General features: G+C 40.9%; 1 protein-coding gene across 1 annotated transcript in view; it reads left to right on the forward strand.

Annotated features, from left to right (window-relative positions):
* The first annotated feature begins 9,969 nt into the window (after nt 1-9,969).
* LOC137267585 (uncharacterized) overlaps nt 9,970-22,222 on the forward strand; it is a 137,100-nt gene continuing 124,847 nt past the window's right edge. Inside the window, exon 1 of the mRNA XM_067802071.1 lies at nt 9,970-10,095. The gene's annotated coding sequence lies outside the window, so the exon portion shown is untranslated. The remainder of the gene's footprint in view (nt 10,096-22,222) is intronic.

Below are 22,222 nucleotides of genomic sequence, written 5' to 3' on the forward strand. Positions count from 1 at the left end.
CGTGCTGTTATTTTATTGTATTATTATTTTATTTAAGTCCGGGTTGTAAATCATTGTTTTTATGACAAGATGATTCTTGATAGTTTAGTCCGTAATCCGTAACTAAGAGATTATACAGTAAGGTTTAATAATAACTTAAGAGCAATTTTGTCGTGGCTCAAGGAGTGGTCCGGACTGTTCAGAAAACCGGATTACGCAGAGTCCGGATGTGCAGACTCCACTGTATTATACTGAAATGAAAAATGTTTTTGAATTTTCATCAAACATGAAAATGTACGAACATTTTGGCCTGGTGTAAGGGTCATCTAGATCATGCAAAAAAGTAGTCGCCAGGAGTGAAAACTTGTCTCACACATACACACTACACGTGGGATAGAGACTATTGAAAGAGTGAATGGTTGAAGTGTTTAGACTCTTAAAACAATTCTTGGCCAAACCTGGTAAACGTTACACCACATATTTGCAAAGGATATGCTGTAACTGCCGTTGCACAGAACTTTGGTTCTAGGCGTTATGGTGTTCACAGAAACGGTCGCTATGACGTAATGGCAGCGACGTAGCCAGTTTGCACAGACAACCGAGACTGTTTGTTCTGTGGCATTGACGTCTTTATTATAATTGCGTATCCTGCACACAAGACAAGACACACACAGACAAGCACGCACATACACGCGTTACGCCCACGTAATATGTTCTACGGGAAATCAAACGGTGCAGTCACTACACTGAAAGGACAATTTTTGCAAAACATCAGGAACAACCTTAGAGTTTGGGAGAGCAATGCAAGAAGTACTGTTTTATGTCAGAGGAATAATGAACTGGTATTACTGATTGCGAAGTTTTAATCATCATTAAAACTTAAGAATATGCGTTCAGGCGTGTATGGCTGCTCACTAAAGGAGTATTTCCTGAAGGATACAAATTATGGCAGTTTCCTATAGGACTTTCTGCAAAGAATTAATGGTTTAGGGCGCAGTTCACATACGTAACTACTCGCCTCTTTCGGTGACCTACAAGAAGATTCGAACCCCAATATTGTCGAGAATCGTGGCGAACCAATCAAATCGTGTAGTAAAATGAATTTCAAGCATGAAAATGGCAGCACCACCGAACTTAGCTAAGATGCATAGCGTTCACTAACATCGAACCTCGAACCTGCCCTGAACAACGCAACGCACAATTTAAACAAAAACTTTGAGCTAAAGGATAAGCAACTTTCAACACCGAAATGTATTTACGAAAGCAATGACTGTATTGCTGTTTTGGCCACGGCATATAGGATATTCTGGGACCCATGTTTGGAAGTTCAGAGTTATCTTTCCTTGGTGTAGTATTAGACTGTTTTAATCTCCATCACGGGGACCTAGTCGTACACAAGGCCACGAGAGGTGGCGTGCCGGAGTGACATGGGTAGTCATTGTGAAGAATCACATACCAAGACACTGTACGCAACGCTATGATAGTGGTTCGAATCCCTTTGGTGCGTTCGACATTGGTCGACCACCATTGTATCCTTGCCGTTCGATCCACAATTGTAAACGTCTGTGGCTTGCATCAAACCGGCATTAAGCCCAAGCCACTCACCCACTCAAAATGGGTTACTGGTATGTAGTACTTATCATTGCTTAGTTTAAACTGCTCTTGCTTTAAAATTTGTAAAGCCGACATAATACTCATTATTGTCATTGGTTTAAAATATCACGCTTTCACTGAAGCCATGATTGTTGAAACGTCACGGCATTATTACCGTAGTTGGTGCCGATATCGTCATTGTTGGTTCTCTTTTGTTTCAGTTCTGTCATGGCTGTCGGGTACCTATTGTTCCAGTGTCGTCGTGGCTGTTAGTTCTCTACTGTCCCAGTGTTGTCGCATTGTTGTCGGTCCTCTGTTGCCCGAGTGTCGTCATGGCTGTTGGTTCTCTACTGTCCCACTGTTGTCGCATTTTTGTCGGTTTTCTGTTGTCCGAGTGTCGTCATAGCTGTTGGTTCTCTACTGTCCCACTGTTGGCGCATTGTTGTCGGCTTTCTACTGTTCCAGTGTCGTCTTGGCTGTCGGTTCTCTATTGTTGCCAATGTAGTGGCTTCCCTACTGTCCAGGTGTCGTCATGGTTGTAGGTTCATTATGCTTCTAGAGTCGTCATTGTTGTCGGTTCTTTATTGTCCCAGTGTCGTCATTGCTGTCAGGTCCCTAATGTTCCAGTGTTGTCATTGTTGTTCATTTAATAACCTTGATCTTATTTTCTAAGGTTGCGTGTATATGTCTTTTCTGGATTTGTGCCAAGCACTATCCTGTGTGCGTTATGTGCATCAGCTACTGATATTAAATGAAATATTAAATAAGAAAAACATAATAAGTATCCCAGTGACACCACGGTTGTCGGTGCTAAAAAATGTTTCAGCACATAACCTGGGAGTGTGTTATAATGACTTGTGTCACAAACGTTGGAATCTGCCTAAAGGTCACGGTGAACAACAAACTCACTGCTCAACCAGAATCAGCGAATCCTGGCTTCCCGGGGACCTGAGTGAGTGAGTGAGTGAGTGAGTGAGTGAGTTGAGATTTAAAGTAGCTTAACTAAAACTAGTTTTAAGTTCATAATCCATATATAATAAGTAAAACCCCGTCAACGAAGGACATTGATTTACCAGAATATCACGATATGAGTTAAAACTAACTAGTATGCATCAATTATTCTTTAAAAGTGGAAACCTACTTTTGGACAATACAGTGTAAAATGGGCTATACATCGACAACAACTAAAAGTAGATCACTATCCTAGGGACCATATGGTGACTTGCATTACTTTTGCAATCTGACTAGCAAGCCTCTGTACTGATCTGGGCAACAGTAACCTGATCGCATACAACGTGTATATGCCTATACCGGGTTCTCTTTACTTTTACTTATTGTGGCTATATGCAAATCACAACCATAAGTAATGCAGTAAACTAGTTTATAACGAACCCTCTTATAACGAACTACTCGATACAAGCCACATGTTTAATTTCAGTCTCGGTCTCATGGTCCTGTGACTGAATGTTTAGTCGACGTGCCTATAACTTCGCTTAAAGCGAACAAAAATTAGCGATGTCTTAGACGAAGCTCCTTATAACCAAAGTCTTTTGTAATGCTTTTCAAGATGCGAATTTCTGTTTCTGTCATCTTGTTCAATATTGGTACGTTAATGTAATACCAACGAATGATTCCAAGAAATGTTTCCTGAGGGAATGTCTGGTTTGAAATGTTGTCACTATGGTAATCGGGGATACCATGACAACACTGCTCTATACTTTCTGAAATAACTTCTTGTAGAAACCGTTAACACTTTGGAATACTTAGAATTATGTTCTCTGTGTACAATATTGTATCTCCACGGAGTTTGGTGTATCATTTACTGATACCTTATCTGGTACCTCCGACTAACCTCACAGCTTCGGCCTTTTCTCATACAACATATCATTGACTTTTGCATGATTGGCAGTTTATTTTTATAACTGGTCGCTAAAAGCTTTCTGGACGGTTGTATGTGTGTGCGTGCGTGCGTGCGTGCGTGCGTACGTCCGCGTAGGTCGGTGTCTGTGATTATCTACAGCTTCACATAAAATACTTACATCGTCAGGAGCGGTGGGATAGCTTAATGGTTATAGCGTCGGCTCGTCAGGCCGAAGCCACGGGTTTGAATGAGTACAGTGTGTGAAGCCCATTTCTGGAAATATTGCTAAAAGCGACATAAAACCCAGCTCACTCACTCACTTTGGTCGTCAGTTTGTTTCCTGATGAGCACGGGTTTAGATCAACTTTAGTAATGTCTTGACTGGTAACACTGTAATAACACTGAACCTATATCTTCGACATGACGAGCGAACACTTTAATCAGGGGCCACAGCTTAAATAGTATTGCCTATGAAGTGTGGAAATGCTTGGACAAGTGGTTAAAGCTCTCATCTGTCACCCCCAAAGTGTGGGTTCGATGCCCCACAGCGGAAGGCAGTGTCCACCCCGCGAGGGAGTGAGTTTAGTTATGCGCCGCAATATGACAGTGGGTTCTCTAGAAGTTGATATTTAGGAATACAACAAAATGTTATGGATGTCAACCTCTTCTCTATTGTTGTTGTTTACACCACATTCCTGGGCTATTCCTTGCCCCTCCGTCAGGTGGATGCTAACTAACAGTTAAACAGGATATATACAGGTAATGTACATGAAGCCAGAGTGATGATTTTGAGCATACATAATACAATAAACAGCGGTTTGTGAGATGAAAAAGCCATCATATTGAACACCTATTGGCTTATCTCACTTACCCACTTAATCCGTTCTAACAACATCACATGTGCTTTTGTATATTTCATTCTCTTTCATCTTAAAATCTGTTGTTGGTGCTTATAATCTGTAACTTTCTAACCTGGACCTTCCCGGGCCGAACATTAGAAGTAGAACCAGAAGCTGTGTTGATACAAGACGGTTGTCCACACCGTACTAGACACATAATCATCATCCCAGAAGAGGTGAGGTTCTGGTTATTCATTTATATACGATTCCCCTGTAAGCGAGCCTTGACCCTCACCTCCTAAAGGTGTCCTCCCATAACGCAGACAGGCAGTTCGCAGACACCTTAAAACAACAACATTTACGGTTTCAACGATACGATCATATTAGCTACTACCTGTTACCTACACACTATAATGGAATAATCCAAATAAAAGGATAAAAGTCGTCCAACGAACGATCATAGACCCAAATCGTTGTTACTAGTTTGTATTACAAGGGGGTAAGCGCAGTAGTTGGAACAGTGAAGCAAATGCATGTGCGGTAGCTGATGAACGTTAACTTAGAACAACGCAACTTGTTCTCGGTGTTCCATTTTATGTACGTACCGCCTTGTAATGAAAACCAGTAACAGCGATTTGAAATTATGATAGCTCCTTAAACAACTTTCAATCCTTAACTGAATCCCAATTGGGATTCGAACTCACACTCTCAGAGTGAGCCACCGATTTGCTACCGCACAAAGTCTGCGATCTAACCCATTCAGCCACCGCGGCTTCAAGCCCTATGTTTAACACTACTCATTGTACCTGGAGTATTGCGTTATACAACCAAACATTTCTATAATTACAGCATGCAGCTCCGAATATGTCTCCAAGACCATCAGACGAGGGTGCTGAACACGCGAGAGAAACCAATGTTGAGATAATTACTTTGTGTGTTGATTCATTATTTCAGCAAACTTAATTTAATTTACCTTATTTCGCGTGGGAATCCTCAAAGAGACGCACTGAGTGACAGGGAGGTCACAGTCGGCGATATCGGACGCCTACAGACAGAAAGAGAAGGTATTTTGCTGCTAGTCGACAAGCAAGTGGAATTCTCAATGGTCCTCTTTCGGTTCTGATGTAATTACATGCTTTCAGTGCCACGCTGCTCCCATCCGTGTTCTCGGCAAGGTTGTATCGCCACCATCACAGATTCCAATATAATGATGCCAACTTGAGATAGGTTTTGCATTTATGGTGATTATTCAATAACGATGATAAATGAACCACCTTGGCTCTCCCGACCGCTGACATCTCGCAGTTCTCTAAACATGGACTGAAAGCGGCCATATTGGATTTCAAGGCTCCGACTTCTTTGCCATTTTCAGTCAGGTGCCCGCTGATGCGTGAATTTGTTGTTAATTTTTACCCATGTTATATGCTGAAATTTTAAACCTGACATTAATTCTGAATCGTTGTGATTTTCAATCCATTAGTCGCCACTGTGAAATCATAGACCAACGTGGCCTTGTAGGAGCAACAGATTGTGTATTTAGACGCTGCACGTGAAATCAGATCAGATGAATGGAACCACAACGTTGTAAACCACATGATGTATCGGCGACGTTCCGACTGTCACAATAACCCACCAGTGTATAACACTGTGCTGACAATATCGGTGATGGTTTTGTTTATTCAAGCTCGATCTTGTTATGATGTACCTCGTACCTCTTGTTATGAAATAACTCGTTAGGATAAGAAAGCCACAATAGCCTCTGTGCGCCTGGAGGCAGTAACAGTTGCATACTTCCAAGGGTGTTGAGATTGATAATACGATGTGCCGTGGAGACTGACATCCGGTGATCGAACAAAAATGATATCAGCGCATTGATCAAGCCCTAGTTGCATGGATATATGCACTATATAAATATCCTATGATAATACAAAAATGAAATGATAATACATGAAACACTCGTCACTACCGGACGTGAACACCACTGCATAATAGTCATCATCTGCCACGGCGACAAAGAAAACGATTCCTCACTATACTCGTCCTTCTCACACGTGAATAGCGAATTAATGCAAACAACCTATGAGTAAAGCAAATGTTAGTGATGCCAATAGCACGACGTTTCGGCGTGTATGTTTGCTCCTTCGTCACCTGAAGGACGTTTCGGCGTGTATGTTTGCTCCTTCGTCACCTGAAGGACGTTTCGGCGTGTATGTTTGATCCTTCGTCACCTGACGAAACGTGTATGTTTGCTCCTTCGTCACCTGAAGGACGTTTCGGCGTGTATCTTTGATGCTTCGTCACCTGAAGGACGTTTCGGCGTGTATGTTTGCTCCTTCGTCACCTGACGAAACGTGTATGTTTGCTCCTTCGTCACCTGAAGGACGTTTCGGCGTGTATGTTTGCTCCTTCGTCACCTGAAGGACGTTTCGGCGTGTATGTTTGATCCTTCGTCACCTGAAGGACGTTTCGGCGTGTATGTTTGCTCCTTCGTCACCTGAAGGACGTTTCGGCTTGTATGTTTGATGCTTCGTCACCTGAAGGACGTTTCGGCGTGTATGTTTGATGCTTCGTCACCTGAAGGACGTTTCGGCGTGTATGTTTGCTCCTTCGTCACCTGAAGGACGTTTCGGCGTGTATGTTTGCTCCTTCGTCACCTGAAGGACGTTTCGGCGTGTATGTTTGATCCTTCGTCACCTGACGAAACGTGTATGTTTGCTCCTTCGTCACCTGAAGGACGTTTCGGCGTGTATGTTTGCTCCTTCGTCACCTGAAGGACGTTTCGGCGTGTATGTTTGCTGCTTCGTCACCTGACGAAACGTGCATGTTTGCTCCTTAGTCACCTGAAGGACGTTTCGGCGTGTATGTTTGCTCCTTCGTCACCTGAAGGACGTTTCGGCGTGTATGTTTGATCCCTCGTCACCTGAAGGACGTTTCGGCGTGTATGTTTGCTCCTTCGTCACCTGAAGGACGTTTCGGCGTGTATGTTTGATCCTTCGTCACCTGAAGGACGTTTCGGAGTGTAAGCTTGCACCTTCATGACCTGAAGAACGTTTCGGAGTGTAAGCTTGCACCTTCATCACCTGAAGTACGTTTTGAGTGCATGCTTGCACCTTCATCACCAAAACGTCCTTGTATTCACAATAAAGAAACCGACACCCATAAATCTTGCTTATTCCACACCTAAATGCCCTTCAAAGATTGGAATCAACTTGAACTTGAACCAACAACCGGTTTGTTTCTGGTCGAAGGGCTCAACTTTCCATTGTGGTTGGGATAGTGTAATTTAATTCTACACCGTGAAAGTACCGGTAGGCACAGCTAACCAAGTAACTTAATCTTCGTTTGTCAAAAACGTCTTTCAGTCCGCTGTCATTGGGATAATCTTTCCATTATTGTAGCCTTGATCATGACCCTTGACCTGATGCCACGAATCTCCAGACATTGATTTCCTCGTTCTGATGGATATTAGATCAAAATAGGTCACTGTTTGCCACTGGTGTCACTGAGGTGACCAATTTCTTGTTCATTGTTAACTCCACAGGAAACTTCATTCTGGTGTTAGGTCCTGTGCACAGAGCTCAGGTCAAAAATCAGTTGACGTTATGCAACGTTGTAACGGAGAGTCCTCGGATGGGTGAGTTTACAATACACCGAAGCAGCTGTGACACGTGTGTGTCTCATCTTTTAAAAATAATAATTGTCTCCTTCCTGACCCATCATACAAAATATCTAGACATAAATATCTTGTACAAATCCTGTCCCTTCTAAGACTTCCACCACCGCATGAATAATACAATAGTATATGCAGTCCGCACCTCGTACAATACACGCGCATGAGTATGGATACATAATCGGTACATGTACAGTAAAGCACCATGGTAGCCTTGACATGATGTTCTGTCTTGACATGATGTTCACCTTTAGAGGCGGTTGGAGAGTCAGATAAGGATGAACAGCTTCTTAATGCGACGTTTCGATACAAGTTCTTGTATCGTTGTCACGCAGGCTCCCGCTTATTATATTCTGTGAAATCAGATTCTCTTGAAATATACTACATGCGTTGGTGAATACAATGGCAACTATGACACCCCCCAAGCACAACGCACTATACACAAAATATTCTCCCGTGTACAAGAGCACATACTCTTACAGTAAAGCACAATGATGGTCTTGACATATACATTCCAGCTATGCGTGTGATGTTCGGTTTACAGTGTAAGCAATGAACAAATTTAACCGGGCTTAGGGAAGTGAATAAGACTGTTACTGGGATAAATTTGAGTCGAATACCTAAGGTACTATTTTCTGCAATGTATCTGACATAAATAATGAATAAGAGACACACATCAATGCTGTAAACGTTTTGGTGTTCTGTAAAGTCTGTCATCGGCGTATTTCATATAATTGTTTCCATGAGCTGTCATTTGTTGCAAACAGAAAACCTGTATTCGACTATTAATTCACGATGTCACAGAAATAATCTACAGAGAGTTTTCACGTGTACAGATTATATAGTATTGAAACGATAATAACGGAAAATATGGCATCTTTTTATGGATAATAATAACTTGTTTTCATTCACTGTCGCAAATGTACATCTTCAGTACACTTATTCGAAACTAATTGCCCTGTAAATCCAGCTGGCTTCACCATTATATTGTTATCTTTGAACATTCGCATTTTACCACATTTAGATATATATGTATGTCACCTTAGTACAAATATGTCTTACTTACAAAATATGACCTATACAGGCAGAGTGTGTTAACAAAGACAGATCTTTTCATCATTTTGCGAAATACAATTAATCCTAGGTTATATCCTTGATTTCAAAAAGACCCGTGAAGATCCGGGTTTGAGCTGATCTTCAGTAACCCATGCTTGTCGTAAGAGGCGACTAACTGGATCGGGTGGCCAGGCTAGCTTGACTGACACATGCCATCGAGTCCTATTTGAGCAGATCGATGCTCTTATACTGATCACTGGATTGTCTGGTCCAGACTTGATTATTCGGTGACGGAATATAGCTGAAAGATCGCTCAATGATCCCGATAGTATCACGAGCAGGCATTGTGTATAACTGTCATGTAGCTTTGACGAAAACGTGTTTGCAAAAATAGTGAAAATATCTTGTCTCACCATTGTCCCCAAAAGTGATCATGAGCAGTAAGGAGCGTATGAAACATAAATCTCACCCCTATAGTCAATTTGTTGTTTCGAACTGGCCTCCAACAACTCTGTTCATAGCAAGATGAATATTTATCGACTGGATGGTCAGAATCGATGACTTGATAGATTCTCTTGGTTGACAACTTGTGCCTATAGCACAGGTTGTTGCTCACAATATCAATCATTGCATAGACCGGTCCAGACCAGAATATTTAAACATCACCATCATAATGTTGGAAAAGTACGCTTTGAACAACACACAAACAAAACATAACAACGAAACTACAAGAAAAAATACAACAGGCAAATGGTTTGGTTATACGTCAAAGAGATTAGCGTCAGAGCGCGACAATTAACAAGGACATTTTTTCTCGAGAATACTCACCGTGAACTTGTATTCTCATAGCACGACACCTCCAGGAAATTAGAGAAGCAAAACTAAATAAATTTGCAATGACACCTATTTCGCTTGAACACCACAGCTGCTGGCGACAGTCTCACAGCGGAGAGTCACGTGATCTGCTACCATTTACCGGGAAAATGCATCCGAGTGTTTGCCGCCAGATTTCAGCAGCAGACGAGATGACAAGCGAGCAGACGAGATGAGCCCGGTTGTCGTCTGCTTGTGATGTCACCGACTTAGAGCATGAAAAGGTAGGATGTTTGTATCGATCAAAACATCTGCATGACCTTCAAATACTCCTGTTTTGGTAAATATTCCATGCAATATATTAATGTTATGAAAATATTAACACAAAACGCTTATACACAAGAACTTTGCATTCGACGTTCGCCAGTCTGGTTGTGCGTTTATCGAGTATCGTGATACAATGATTTTAATTATGTATGCCAGTCCTCTATTATAACGAGAATTATTCCACAGTCGGAGCATCGATCTGTCCACCAAGTCTACCTGTTTGCCAGAATCGTGCCGTGGGGTTGTTGTTTTATTGACATAAATGTTTTAAATGTTGTAGCATCGGTTGCTATGAACTTGAGAGAGTATACATGTATATATATAAAGGTGCTTGTACAAACGGCGTTACAGAAGTCTCAGTTACAGAAAAATAACTCAAGGCGCACGGTGATTATAAAATATTAATATTTTCTTCAAGATAACTGTTCTACCCGATTGTCACGTCTCGTTATGTATCTTATGGCACGGGGTTGCCTCCCTTGAGTGTACCAGAAACCTATGACTCGGTCTGAATCCGTTACATTCGCATCTCATATCTCGGTTTTGTCCATTTCCAATAGGTCACAGACTTATTATTACTGTGTTTCACGGCGAAACAATTTGCTCTGGCGGCATATTATGTGTAGATCTGTCTGACATCATTTACCGTCAACAACAGGAACATCATCTTTCTTTTCACATGAAGTCCAGCCCCATTCAGCCTTAGGAATATGTTGCTTTCAGGTTCATACATTATGTATGGGTGAGTGAGTGAGTGAGTGAGTGAATGAGTTTAGTTTTACATCGCACTCAGCAATATTCCAGCAATATGGCGGCGGTCTGTAAATAATGCAGTGTGGACCAGACAATCCAGTGACCAACAGCATGGGCCTCGACCTGCGCACTTGGGAAGCGATGACATGTGTCAACCAAGTCAGCAAGACTGACCACCGGATTCCGTTATGTCAGCAGGTGTATGCGGTCCATTGACACGACGGTTTTGCTTAGTTTTTGGTTGGAATCCTAGCGCACATGTTATATAGTGCAATATGTGACATTTCATTGTTACAACGCGTTCTTGGTGTGATATGAGGTGGTAAAATTCAGTTCTCCCATTAGCGGCCATATCGGGAACCGACTCATGTTAACTTATCAATACAAACAGTCGTCGAGCTTATATCACTTCGTGTAAACGAGCCCAAGGGAATGGCCGTGAAGGACATGACAGCAATTGCTCTTGGGTATAATTTATGAAACACGAAGAATAATAGACTAAATGTGGTCATGATGATTATAATGAACAATTTGTATACTAAACCCACATACAGGCATGATCAAAGCGCTTAGACTATTGTTTCCTAAGCTAGTACATCAGTCGATCAGTTTTCTTTCTCAACTCCATGAGGAATATATATTACAAGAAGCGTTTGAAATTAACGTCGGGATATAGGTGCGAAACCACTCGGGCCCACAGCTTTTGTTTTCTGCAGCTTCTTATGGCCATGAGCTTCTTTATCTCCTATTATTATCTTTATCCCCTATTATTATCTTTATCCCTTCTCCAAGAGTAATATTTCCGTGTTAAAATACTGGGCCTACACATTCTGATCAGGGCCCACACCTCTACATGGTCCTTAGGGCCTGTATGTTTTCACGGTTAATGGCAAGCACTGAACACAAGGTGCCTTGTCACATTACAGTCTCATCCTGCCTTGCTAGGTATCCAGTTGCCGTTAACGTGATTGATCGTGTGACGGTGTTCTCTGAATGAATGTGGGCGGTGGAGTAGCTTGGTGGTTATAGCGTTCGCTCGTCACACCGTGTTTTGGTTTATTCCCTTCACATACTGGATAGTGACTGCTACTACAATTACTGCTGCTGCTTCTGTTGCTATTACTATTGCCACTACTACGACCACTGCTACTGCTACTACTACGAGTTATTGGGCCAGTGGAAAAGCTTAGTGGTTAAAGCGTTGGCTCGTCATACCGAAGACACGGGTTCGATTTCCCACAAATTGTGAAGTCCATTTCTGGTATCCGTCGCCGTGATGTTGCTGGAATATTGCTGAATTCGGCGTGAAAACCAACTCACTCAGAGTGACTGACTCGACGCTCGTGACGTATACCATAGATTTCAAAGGGCCGCCGTGGCGTAGCTGAAATAGTAAGTGCTGGATGCGGTGTAAACTGTTCACTCTCTTAACAGTGTACATCTTTCCTTCTGGTACTAAAGAGAAATGGTGAGTTATGGCTTGGAACTAGAAAGATTGGGTCAGAATAGAGGTCTGCAGTAACCTTTGATATCGTAACACTGACTAAATTTATCACGTGGTCAGGATGGCCGGTGAGTTGGTTCACTGTGTTTCATCGTACAAGCAGCAGCGAACCAAACAAACAACCGAACAAAATGTTCCGATCCGAACAGCTTGGATGATGTTCCACAATATGATATCTTAATAACAGTATTTGTTGAATAATGTGTGAGTTGGAGTATTCCAGAAATTGACTCCTTCATCGCTACACCAGGAAAAACTCAGTGTTCACCAGCTGCTCAATCATTATTTTGAGTTCAATGACTTCTTGTCAGTCAGCTTTCAGTGGAAATAGGAGAAAGGAAGCGCCGATTGCAGCTCAGGCCTTCCAATTGCGTGCCTGTAATCGTCATGTGCAGATTTACGCAGAAACTACAAACATGAAACATAAAATCAAGAAGCGACGATTCATCGCCAAACAGCGGCAATAAGATGAGCTCCTGTGGTGGCAGTCTTTGCAAAGTTTTTAAGATATATTTGGATTTTCTGTATGGATCACTGTGACCTCAATTTGCAACTGATCTCCAAGAATCCTTACTTTGGTTTCTTAACCATGTACCGCTTTAAACGTTAAGCAAGAACCACATGGTGCTCTTTGAAATCATCCTAGACAATGCTGCCTAGAAGCCATTAATGACTGTAACGTACAGTGTGTTTAAAATATATAGTGTAACAGTCTGTCTTCTTGGGTCATTTGTTACCTTCCTGGATAATTCCGGACAAGCCGAAAAGCGACTCGACCTTTCTTGGTGTTTACGGCAAAGTACGAGTGACGACGAATGCAGTGCAACTCTCAACTATTTGCTACTTTCTTATCAAACGCCCGTGTTCTCATATATTCCATTCATTGTTAATGCAAGCGGTGTGCTGCAGCTGTCACACTGTCGCTGTTGAGAACAGCCTTCCCCCATTTCCAGTTTGGTTGTTTTCATCAATATTCACTAGTGGAAAAACAAACAATTTGGTAAAACAAAACAGAAAGATATATAATTAAGCACATGCGAGCACAATTATATAGTGAGTGAGTGAGTGAGTTTAGTTTTACGCCACACTCAGCAAACTTTCCAAGCTGTATGGCGGTGGTCTGTAAATAGTCGAGTGTGGACCAGACAATCCAGTGATCAGCAGCATTAGCATCAATATGCGCAGTTGGGAAGCGATGACATGTGTCAACCAAGCCTGCAAACCTGACCAACCATTCTCGTTTGGCGCCTCCTACGACAAGCGTAGTCGCCTTTTGCGGCAATCATGGGTTGCTGAAAACCTATTTAATCCGGGATCTTCACTCGGGTCATCAATAGTAAAAGATATGGATACTGTGTAGTATACAGAGGTACGTTTCAACATGAAACGAACAATCTGGTTCGAATGCGAATACCTTTTTTACGAATTGTACAATTTGTAGAATTTTAGCATTTAACTGTGGCCAAACGCAGGCAGAGAACACCAACACGTTGTTCCTTTGCAAGCTGGCAATGATCGACAAATCACTTACAAGCCTCCTGTTATTTGTGGTCTGATGTTGTGTTTCTTAATTCCTAGTCGATATTGTGAATTTGAATCTCATTTTGTTCTTGTCTCGTTATACGGGATATATGATCCAATATCTCTGTTACTAACGTCAAAAACAACGACCAGCGCTACTCTCTTACCAGGTTCCAGTACTGGATCAAAAGAATATTCACGTAGGTTACAGTTTCGTAAATTATAAACAAAACAAAGGCCACTATTGACACCAAATCATAAATAAAAACATCAGAAAACAGAGACAATGAAACGAAATTTGCATGAATGTGATGTTATTGATTTTTACCGCTTTCCTTTCTTTCGAATGTGAGAGGCAGAAACAATCCAGTCGAAATGAAATGTTTTCCGTTAATGTTGTGAGGTCTAGTGAAGAACGTTACAAGTAAATGAAAACGTTATCGATTTTTCCACGTAATAGTTTAATTAAATTTTTCTTTCTGAAGAAACTTTTAAGATAAAAATAACACTTCCCTGTCCACACATCAATCTATGATTTCGATTGTGTTTTACAGTTATCCATGAAATGTGTTGATAGGATTCTGAATCTACTGAAAATGATGAACTCAAAGTGATTGTTAATAGTAGTTCGTCATAATCGTAGTTCGTTATAATCGTAGTTCATCATAATCGTTGTCAGTTCATCACAAGCTAGCGTGGTCGTTATAACCGGAGTTTTCGATATTACTAAAGCGAGGCGCTATGCAGTTGTTTGAGATTCTGTGTGGTTAGTATGTTATTCTGTGACAGAGGTTGGGGTTAAAGCGTTCTCTCGTCACGATGAAGGTGCGGGTTCAAAAGCCCACATGGTACGATGTGTGAAGCCCATTTCTGGTGTACCTGATATTGCTGGAATGTTGATAAAACGGCGTGAAACCATACTTTACTCACTGCTACAAAGGTGATTCTGTTTTGGCCAACAATCGTCACTATTCCATCAGCAGCACGTATCCTGCAGGTGGTCGACTCTAGACCAAGTATACCACTGATCAACGATCAGCGAACCCAGACATTTAACCATCGAATCCATGGTCTCTTTTCGAACAACTCAAGGTACTGGTGACCACCCTTAATGTTTGGAATGAATTTTAATGTGATGTTGCTTAGGTTGTTTTCAAATACAGAGGTATTCGTCAAGATTTTTTAAAGAAAACATCTTTGTCAGGTGAGGAAACGAGACTAGATTTTTAACAGGACAAAAACCAAACTGGCCAATGCAGTTCATAACTTCATGATCTGACTGAAAGGCAGGGCGACATTTAGGCAGATTGAAAGTGGTTTTCCACATGAATTTTTACAATTATTTCACTCTACTGAATTATTGATCACATCTTTCCAATCTGTATTTTATCTCCAAATATATACTAGTCATAAAAAGAAACGCATAGCTGAAAATTGTCATCAGCTTTTACACTTAAGGTTCAGCAATACAGGACAGTCATGAAGCAAACCTGAATGAACATTAACGGTCCAATGCTGCAAGAAACTGTACGACGTCGATATGCACGTGCTCTTCCATCGGGACGTCGCAGCATCGGACGTCACTCATCACTGAAGACGTCACTCATCACTGAAGATAACAGTTCGCCACCTTTGCAATGGCCATGGGAGATGTTGAAGACACCACTGTCTGCGCGTTGTTGCCGATGTTAACGTGTAAGGACAGGTCCTCGCAAAGGTCTTCTGGAACGAATATCAGCCTCACGTAAGCGGTTCCTCACAGTCTGATCAGATATTGTTCTGGTCACTGTCCTGGCACTACCGATGTTGTTGAGGATGCTGGGGTGAACATGTTCCGCAAATGTCGAAGCCGAATAAACCTGTCCTGAGCGGGCGTGATCACACGCGGTCGACCTGACTTGGGCGATCACGTGTTGACCCTTGCTGCTGGTAGCAATGCCAAAATCTTGCTACGGTGCTCTATGACACATTCAGTTGCCTTGCAATCACAGACTGAGACTCCCCAGCCTCCAAATGACAAATCGCATTGTTGCGCTGAGCCTCAGGAAGTTTACATTTACAAATTTAAGATTGTCAACTGTCGCAAGAGCATTGAAACCCCCACCCCCACCCCCGACTTTTAGTGGAAATGATGCATGGAATGTTCTTGCAAAAAGTAACTGCATGAATCTCTTCCCGTTCACAATTTATTGCTTTATTGAGGAAAACAGATTTTGGTGCGTTCTGGCGAGTTGTCCTCAATGATAATGGATTCAAACCCGGAAATGTTTGCAGACAGCGTTCGCCATAGATTACATAGTGATTACATACAGACCAATGATTCAAATTCGAAAAGTTACATGGAAAACTACTCCCTATGCATTTCTTTTTTGAGTAGTTTATTTTGTTGGGAAAAGGTTCAATACTCTGGAACGCGGGTGCTGCAATTCGCAAAAGTTCCGTCCCTTGGTACCCCGGGAACATTATCATGGGTTCGAATCTCAGTTCACCGATACTATGGTTCTAGACTTGTGAGCATGATATCCGTGTTCCTGTGTGTACTGTGTGTCTGAGACCTATATCACTTTACTGTCACTGACTCGGTCACTCACCCGACACACTTACCCACTCACTCACTCCAGGGCACACACGTACCTCTAAATAAATATGATTATTGATCTTGTATTAGTGAATTATGGGCGATGAACCATGTGTTAGTTATGTATATATGCCATTGCATTTGGGCGGAAAACAAAAGACATAAAGTTCGTTGAGAATCACCTACAAGTTGGGAATGCTGATGGATATTAATCCGACATCTACGAATCCTGCCAGTGGTCAGCTGATCAGCTGGCTTCATCATTTATGGAAAGACAATAATGGGAATTTTATCAATAATCATAACAAAATACAAAAATTAAATCAATGGATGTCGGGTTGATTAAAACAGGCTTCCGGTTACATGTGTCATCACTGCGCATGATCAATCCGTTTAAACCGGAGCAAGTAAACATATTAATAATTTGTGGTACTGCGCATGCATATTTGTCTTTGTGAGACTCTTAATCTATACAAAACAACCCTCTGGCTATAGCCATCTTTGTGATAGGTGTATGTGGAGGTTGGTGCAGGGGTGCGCACCCTTTTACCCTTTTGTCCTGAAAGTGTATTGAATGGCCATTGAAACTCAGGTGAAAATAAGTGTGCATCCCAGGTTTTCGCCCTGCTTTGTGGTTAGATGAGAAGTATTATACTGTTTATTTGATACCACTTTCTAAATAGCACATGACAAACATACCTTCGTCATTAGGTCTCTTGTTTGTGGTATTTGCAAAGGGCAAGAGTTAAGGCTTGCCAGAAACAGGCGCCATCGACAACAACGACATTCCTGGTCAGATTCGGATAATTTTGATTTTTTCTTGGCATTTTTGTATTAGTTATGTAATATATTTTATATTATGGAGGACGACAGACGATATTGATGATGTATAATATTTCTAAAAAGCTTCAAAGTCATGCCAGTAACCATCGTCGCGCCGAAGTCCCCGGTTCGATTCCCCATATGTTAAGCCCATTTTTGGTCCCACCTGCAGTAATTTTGTTGGAATATTGCTAAAAGCGGCGTAAAACCAAACTCACACACTCACTCAGTAAGCATATAGACATTCTCTGCCAAGTCAGAGACCCTACGATGTAACTGACATGTGTTTATGAATCACTATCACATTGAGATAATACCATGTGATCCACTTCGCTTGTGGAACTGACACAAAGAGACGCAAATCAGAGTCAATCATTTCCTAACAAAACAAAAATATACTGTTATTAGTCATATGTCTGTACACTGTATTTCCCATTTTCATATTGCCACGCATCACCACCATCACTTTTGTGCACACACTTAACAAATGCTTCACGTTTACACACTGTTCCACAAAATATACCATATAAGGCTGCATAAAAATAAATGCTTCTCGGGCACATTATTTTTCAAAAGTGACGAGGACGGTAGGACTTTACAAAAAATGATAGAAAAATAAGTAACGAGGGAGAAACACATTTTTATTTTTTCCTCTCAGAAATACAGCTTGGGAACTTTAGCACGTGTTTATGAGTTGAAGATTTAGTGACACTCGTTCTTACAGACACTCATTCTTCTAGTGGGCAAATGGATGATCGTGACGCTGCCAAGTCAAAATTATTGTTTTCAAATGGAAATAAAAAACTGTAACGCGCACAAATAAAAGTAACACGCCGGAGTCCGAGAAACATTTCACTTTTTTATATTTAACCTAAGTCAAGACAAAATAAGCATTTCAAATTTTCACAGAAAATCACGTTTCCGTTTAAATATCTTGAAGATGAATATCACGGTAAATATCTTGAAGATAATTACACACTATAAATTATAACACAATGGTTCTCATTTTCACTGTCGCGGAGTGAATTTTTCACTTCATTTCACTTTTTTATATTTAACCTAAGTCAAGACAAAATAAGCATTTCAAATTTTCACAGAAAATCACGTTTCCGTTTAAATATCTTGAAGATGAATATCACGGTAAATATCTTGAAGATAATTACACACTATAAATTATAACACAATGGTTCTCATTTTCACTGTCGCGGAGTGAATTTTCATGAAGTCACAAGCTATAATTTCATACAGACTTCCACTTCTCAGACACCAAATGCTGCGAAGTCTACTTGTTACTAAGCAACCAATTTATCGGCAGTTACCTTATCCCACCTGGGCCTAGACGATACCAGAAGTACTCCCTGCAACGTGGAATCTGGGTCAGAGAGAAATCAACCCCGAGACTACTTATCGTGCCGGAAATGTTAGAATCAGTATTATGGGAGTGTATGCCTATAATTTGCTTGTAGTGAGGGCGAGAGTGATTGGCTCCCACGGCTATCTCGCTGTCCATCACAGTATATGGTTAATGGTCTTTGCTGGTTCAGGAAGTGTGGTCATCGTCTCCAAAATAGCCCACTCTGACACTACGGCGACTCTTCCTGACTGATGGCGAGGCTTTTTGGTTAGAATTATGTCATGGCTTTTACTTGTCGGTGTGATGATTACCAGGTTTGAATCTGGACCATTTCGCTTCCGGTGAAATTAAGAGAAACAAGAAAGAAATTGATTGGCCAAGGAAATCAGAATCATTGTCTATTTAGGATTTGTACTTGACGTTTTCCGTATTAATAACCTTTGAGTGTGGGACGGTAATCTGTTTCAGGAATATTTTATATAATATCACACTGAGATTGGGCTTTACAGGTGGGACCCATGTTCGAAATACAGACAATGGGTTTAAAGAATTTAAAGGTCCAACTCATGTTGGTTCGTTACAAATATACATCTAGTTCGTTGGGTGCATTCCGAATAAAACATACAAGTTGTCTCAGACAAACAGGTTCGTTGTGCAAATCAGATCGAAATAAAGGTATTCGTTATAAGAGTAGTATATTGTAGAAGCATTGCCCTTAGCGTAAGAAACAAGCCTTGCAATTCTGGTGAAAATATTTTTTTCACTTATCAGTCGTAATATTTTTGTTGCATCACGGAAAAACGCCTAGAAAAACAACTCCCAGATAAAGCGGCGGCATTTGGGTAAATGGTGGCTATTGTCCAAATCCAAGAGTTACCTTGGTTTCCTGTGCGAATCTGTCAACACGTAGGTGGTTTTCATCTTGTATAACATGGTTATCCTGCCGTGTTCGAGACGCAACAACTTCACAACAAAAATCTTGCTAAACAATTTCCAAACACCCTTAGCTCGAATTTTGATGTGACGAACCTACTGTCGTCTCGAACCAAAAACATAGTCCATGCATATTCCTCATTTAATCCTCATTTTCGGTTCTGTCGAACATGGGATAACTGGAAGAAGGAGAAGTCACGAAGGTCATCTTCGACACAGCGGTGGTTGTCTGTACATGTTTATGAACAAAGGCATCTTGCGACATGCTAATAGTTTGTCGGGCTTTACTACATATTACATCGATAATAGCATGGAGAAGCCATTATCAGCTTGAGCTTACATCACTGGGGCAATTCTTCAGAGTATTTATTGACATTTAAACCCAGGCGTGTCATGACTCGGCATATTTGACCTAACTGATGGGACTGGGAGGTCGAAGTCAACATATTGCCCGAGGATAGTGCGTAAAATTATCGATGTTTGTTACTCGTGATTATTTACTTGAGTAATCAGTGATGCAAATAATGGACCCTGTACTTCAAAGCAGGGATTATATACAATATCAGTATATATTAGTCTCCCTGCTCAAAGAGATCGCTTTGCTACGACTCTTGTAAGTCTATGAAAAAAAAAAGAGAATTACGATCATCTTAGCGCAAACATCGCTTTGTGGAACGGGGTCCAGGGTCGAGATCCAGAAGGCGTTCGTAACGTTGAGAGCTGTCGTAAGTCTACAGTTTGTCATAGACTTACGAATGTCGTAGCGCAACGAATGCTTTTGAGGATCGGGACCCTGGGACCCTATCCACTGAGCGTTCGCATTATTACGTCGGTCGTAAGTCAGTGATGAAGTATAGAGTTAAGAAATGTCGTAACTTTACGAAAGCTTTGTGGATCGTTTATTGTTTGTCACATATCTAACGACCCAGCGAGTAAGTAATAAAATGGTATATTGTCGTTTAATCTACTCACCCGCTTTGTGGGGATATGTGTCGAAAATATATTACGATAAATCTTTCATTCTTTTTCACAAATTTAAATAAATACATCAAGTTTCTTGGGGTTAGTGTTTTGAAAATAAATCGTTCAGGTTCGACTGCCAGACAGTATGTTACTTGCTCTCGCATTAGGTTTCGTTTCTGGGTCAAAGGTCAAGGTCATGTACCACACTAACCTAGATCTGATTTGAGTTCCAATGTTTTACATTTATCATTTAGTCATCTCAGAAACGAGTTAACAAATAGTACTTGAATAATGATTACGGTTGAACTAATCCCCCCCCCAAAAAAAAAAAATAAAAAAAATAAATAAATATAAAAAAAATAAATAAAAAAAAACACTCTCCAGACATCCTAGCAAATCTTTTGCACACATATTTGCAAATATTCATTGGTGTTTAGAATGATATTTGCATTTCACATTTCCCCAGGGAAGTGATTCAATTGCCGGTGATAGAAACATGAATTTCGTCCCACAGTGGGTTTGGCACCGACATTGTATACGTATATCTGGTATCGTTCAATAACTTGTGAAATTTTTCAGATATCCGATTGTCCTCTTGCTTGTATTTCTCGACAGTTTTGACTTGCATTGAGGGTTACTATTCAGTTCAGACTTAGCTTGGCCACTATTACTAGAGGCCGCAGGCGAAGTATGTTGGTACGTTGCACGTTAAACAAAATATCTCGATTATTTTCATTGTACTTTGTACCTCGTTGTGAATTGTAAGTATTGTTGTGCATTGTTAACAAAATATCTTGTTTTGTTGTGCATTGTTAACAAAATATCTTGTTTTGTTGTGCATTGTTAACAAAATATCTTGTTTTGTTGTGCATTGTTAACAAAATATCTTATTTTGTTGTGAGTTGTAAACAAAGTATCTTGTTTTATTGTTCATAGCAACCAAAGCATCTTTATGCGTATTGCTCTGTCAACAAAACACGTGCGTGCATATTGTATCATATACAAATTGCCTTCATATTTAAATTCTGTTTTTAAAAAATACGAAATTTTGTTTTCCTCTCTTCCCCGGTGTGTTCCGAATGCACACGAACTTCTTGTAAAAATTTCATCTTGGGACCATGTTTCAACGATTATTTACGTGCTGATTTGTTTATTTAGGATTGTCTTACGTGACATGAAATGATAATGTCACATCAACAAAATACAGCGTTTAACTTTGCCAAAATGTGAACAGCTTACAATTACAACAGAATGTATTTTTATCACCTGCGTATTGAGGAGTAATCGATTGGCAATAACGAGTTAGTATAACCCTTAGCAATATTTGCCACGTGTTTTTATAAGAGGTGGGTGTAGGTCAAAGTTGGTCAAGGTCGTTCAAGGTTACAGATTACGCATAGAGATGATGAAACATTAATGATCAAACATTAACACATTTGAGCACTGACACGCAGAGTGGGAAGTGCCATGTGGGAAAACTAGCTTTAGGTTGAAAACCAAGCAACAGGACTGTCAAGGATGGGTATCCTTGGCGATAGATCTGGTTTGTGGATCAGTGGTGTCACGCCTGTACCCTCTGTGACCTGTTGGGTGTCTTAACTTCACCTTCACATAAGCGTTCTTGTTATGGGGTTTCATGATCATTTTCAGCTTTAC

This window comes from Haliotis asinina, chromosome 16, assembly GCF_037392515.1.
Source record: "Haliotis asinina isolate JCU_RB_2024 chromosome 16, JCU_Hal_asi_v2, whole genome shotgun sequence".
Taxonomy (NCBI): Eukaryota; Metazoa; Mollusca; class Gastropoda; order Lepetellida; family Haliotidae; genus Haliotis; species Haliotis asinina.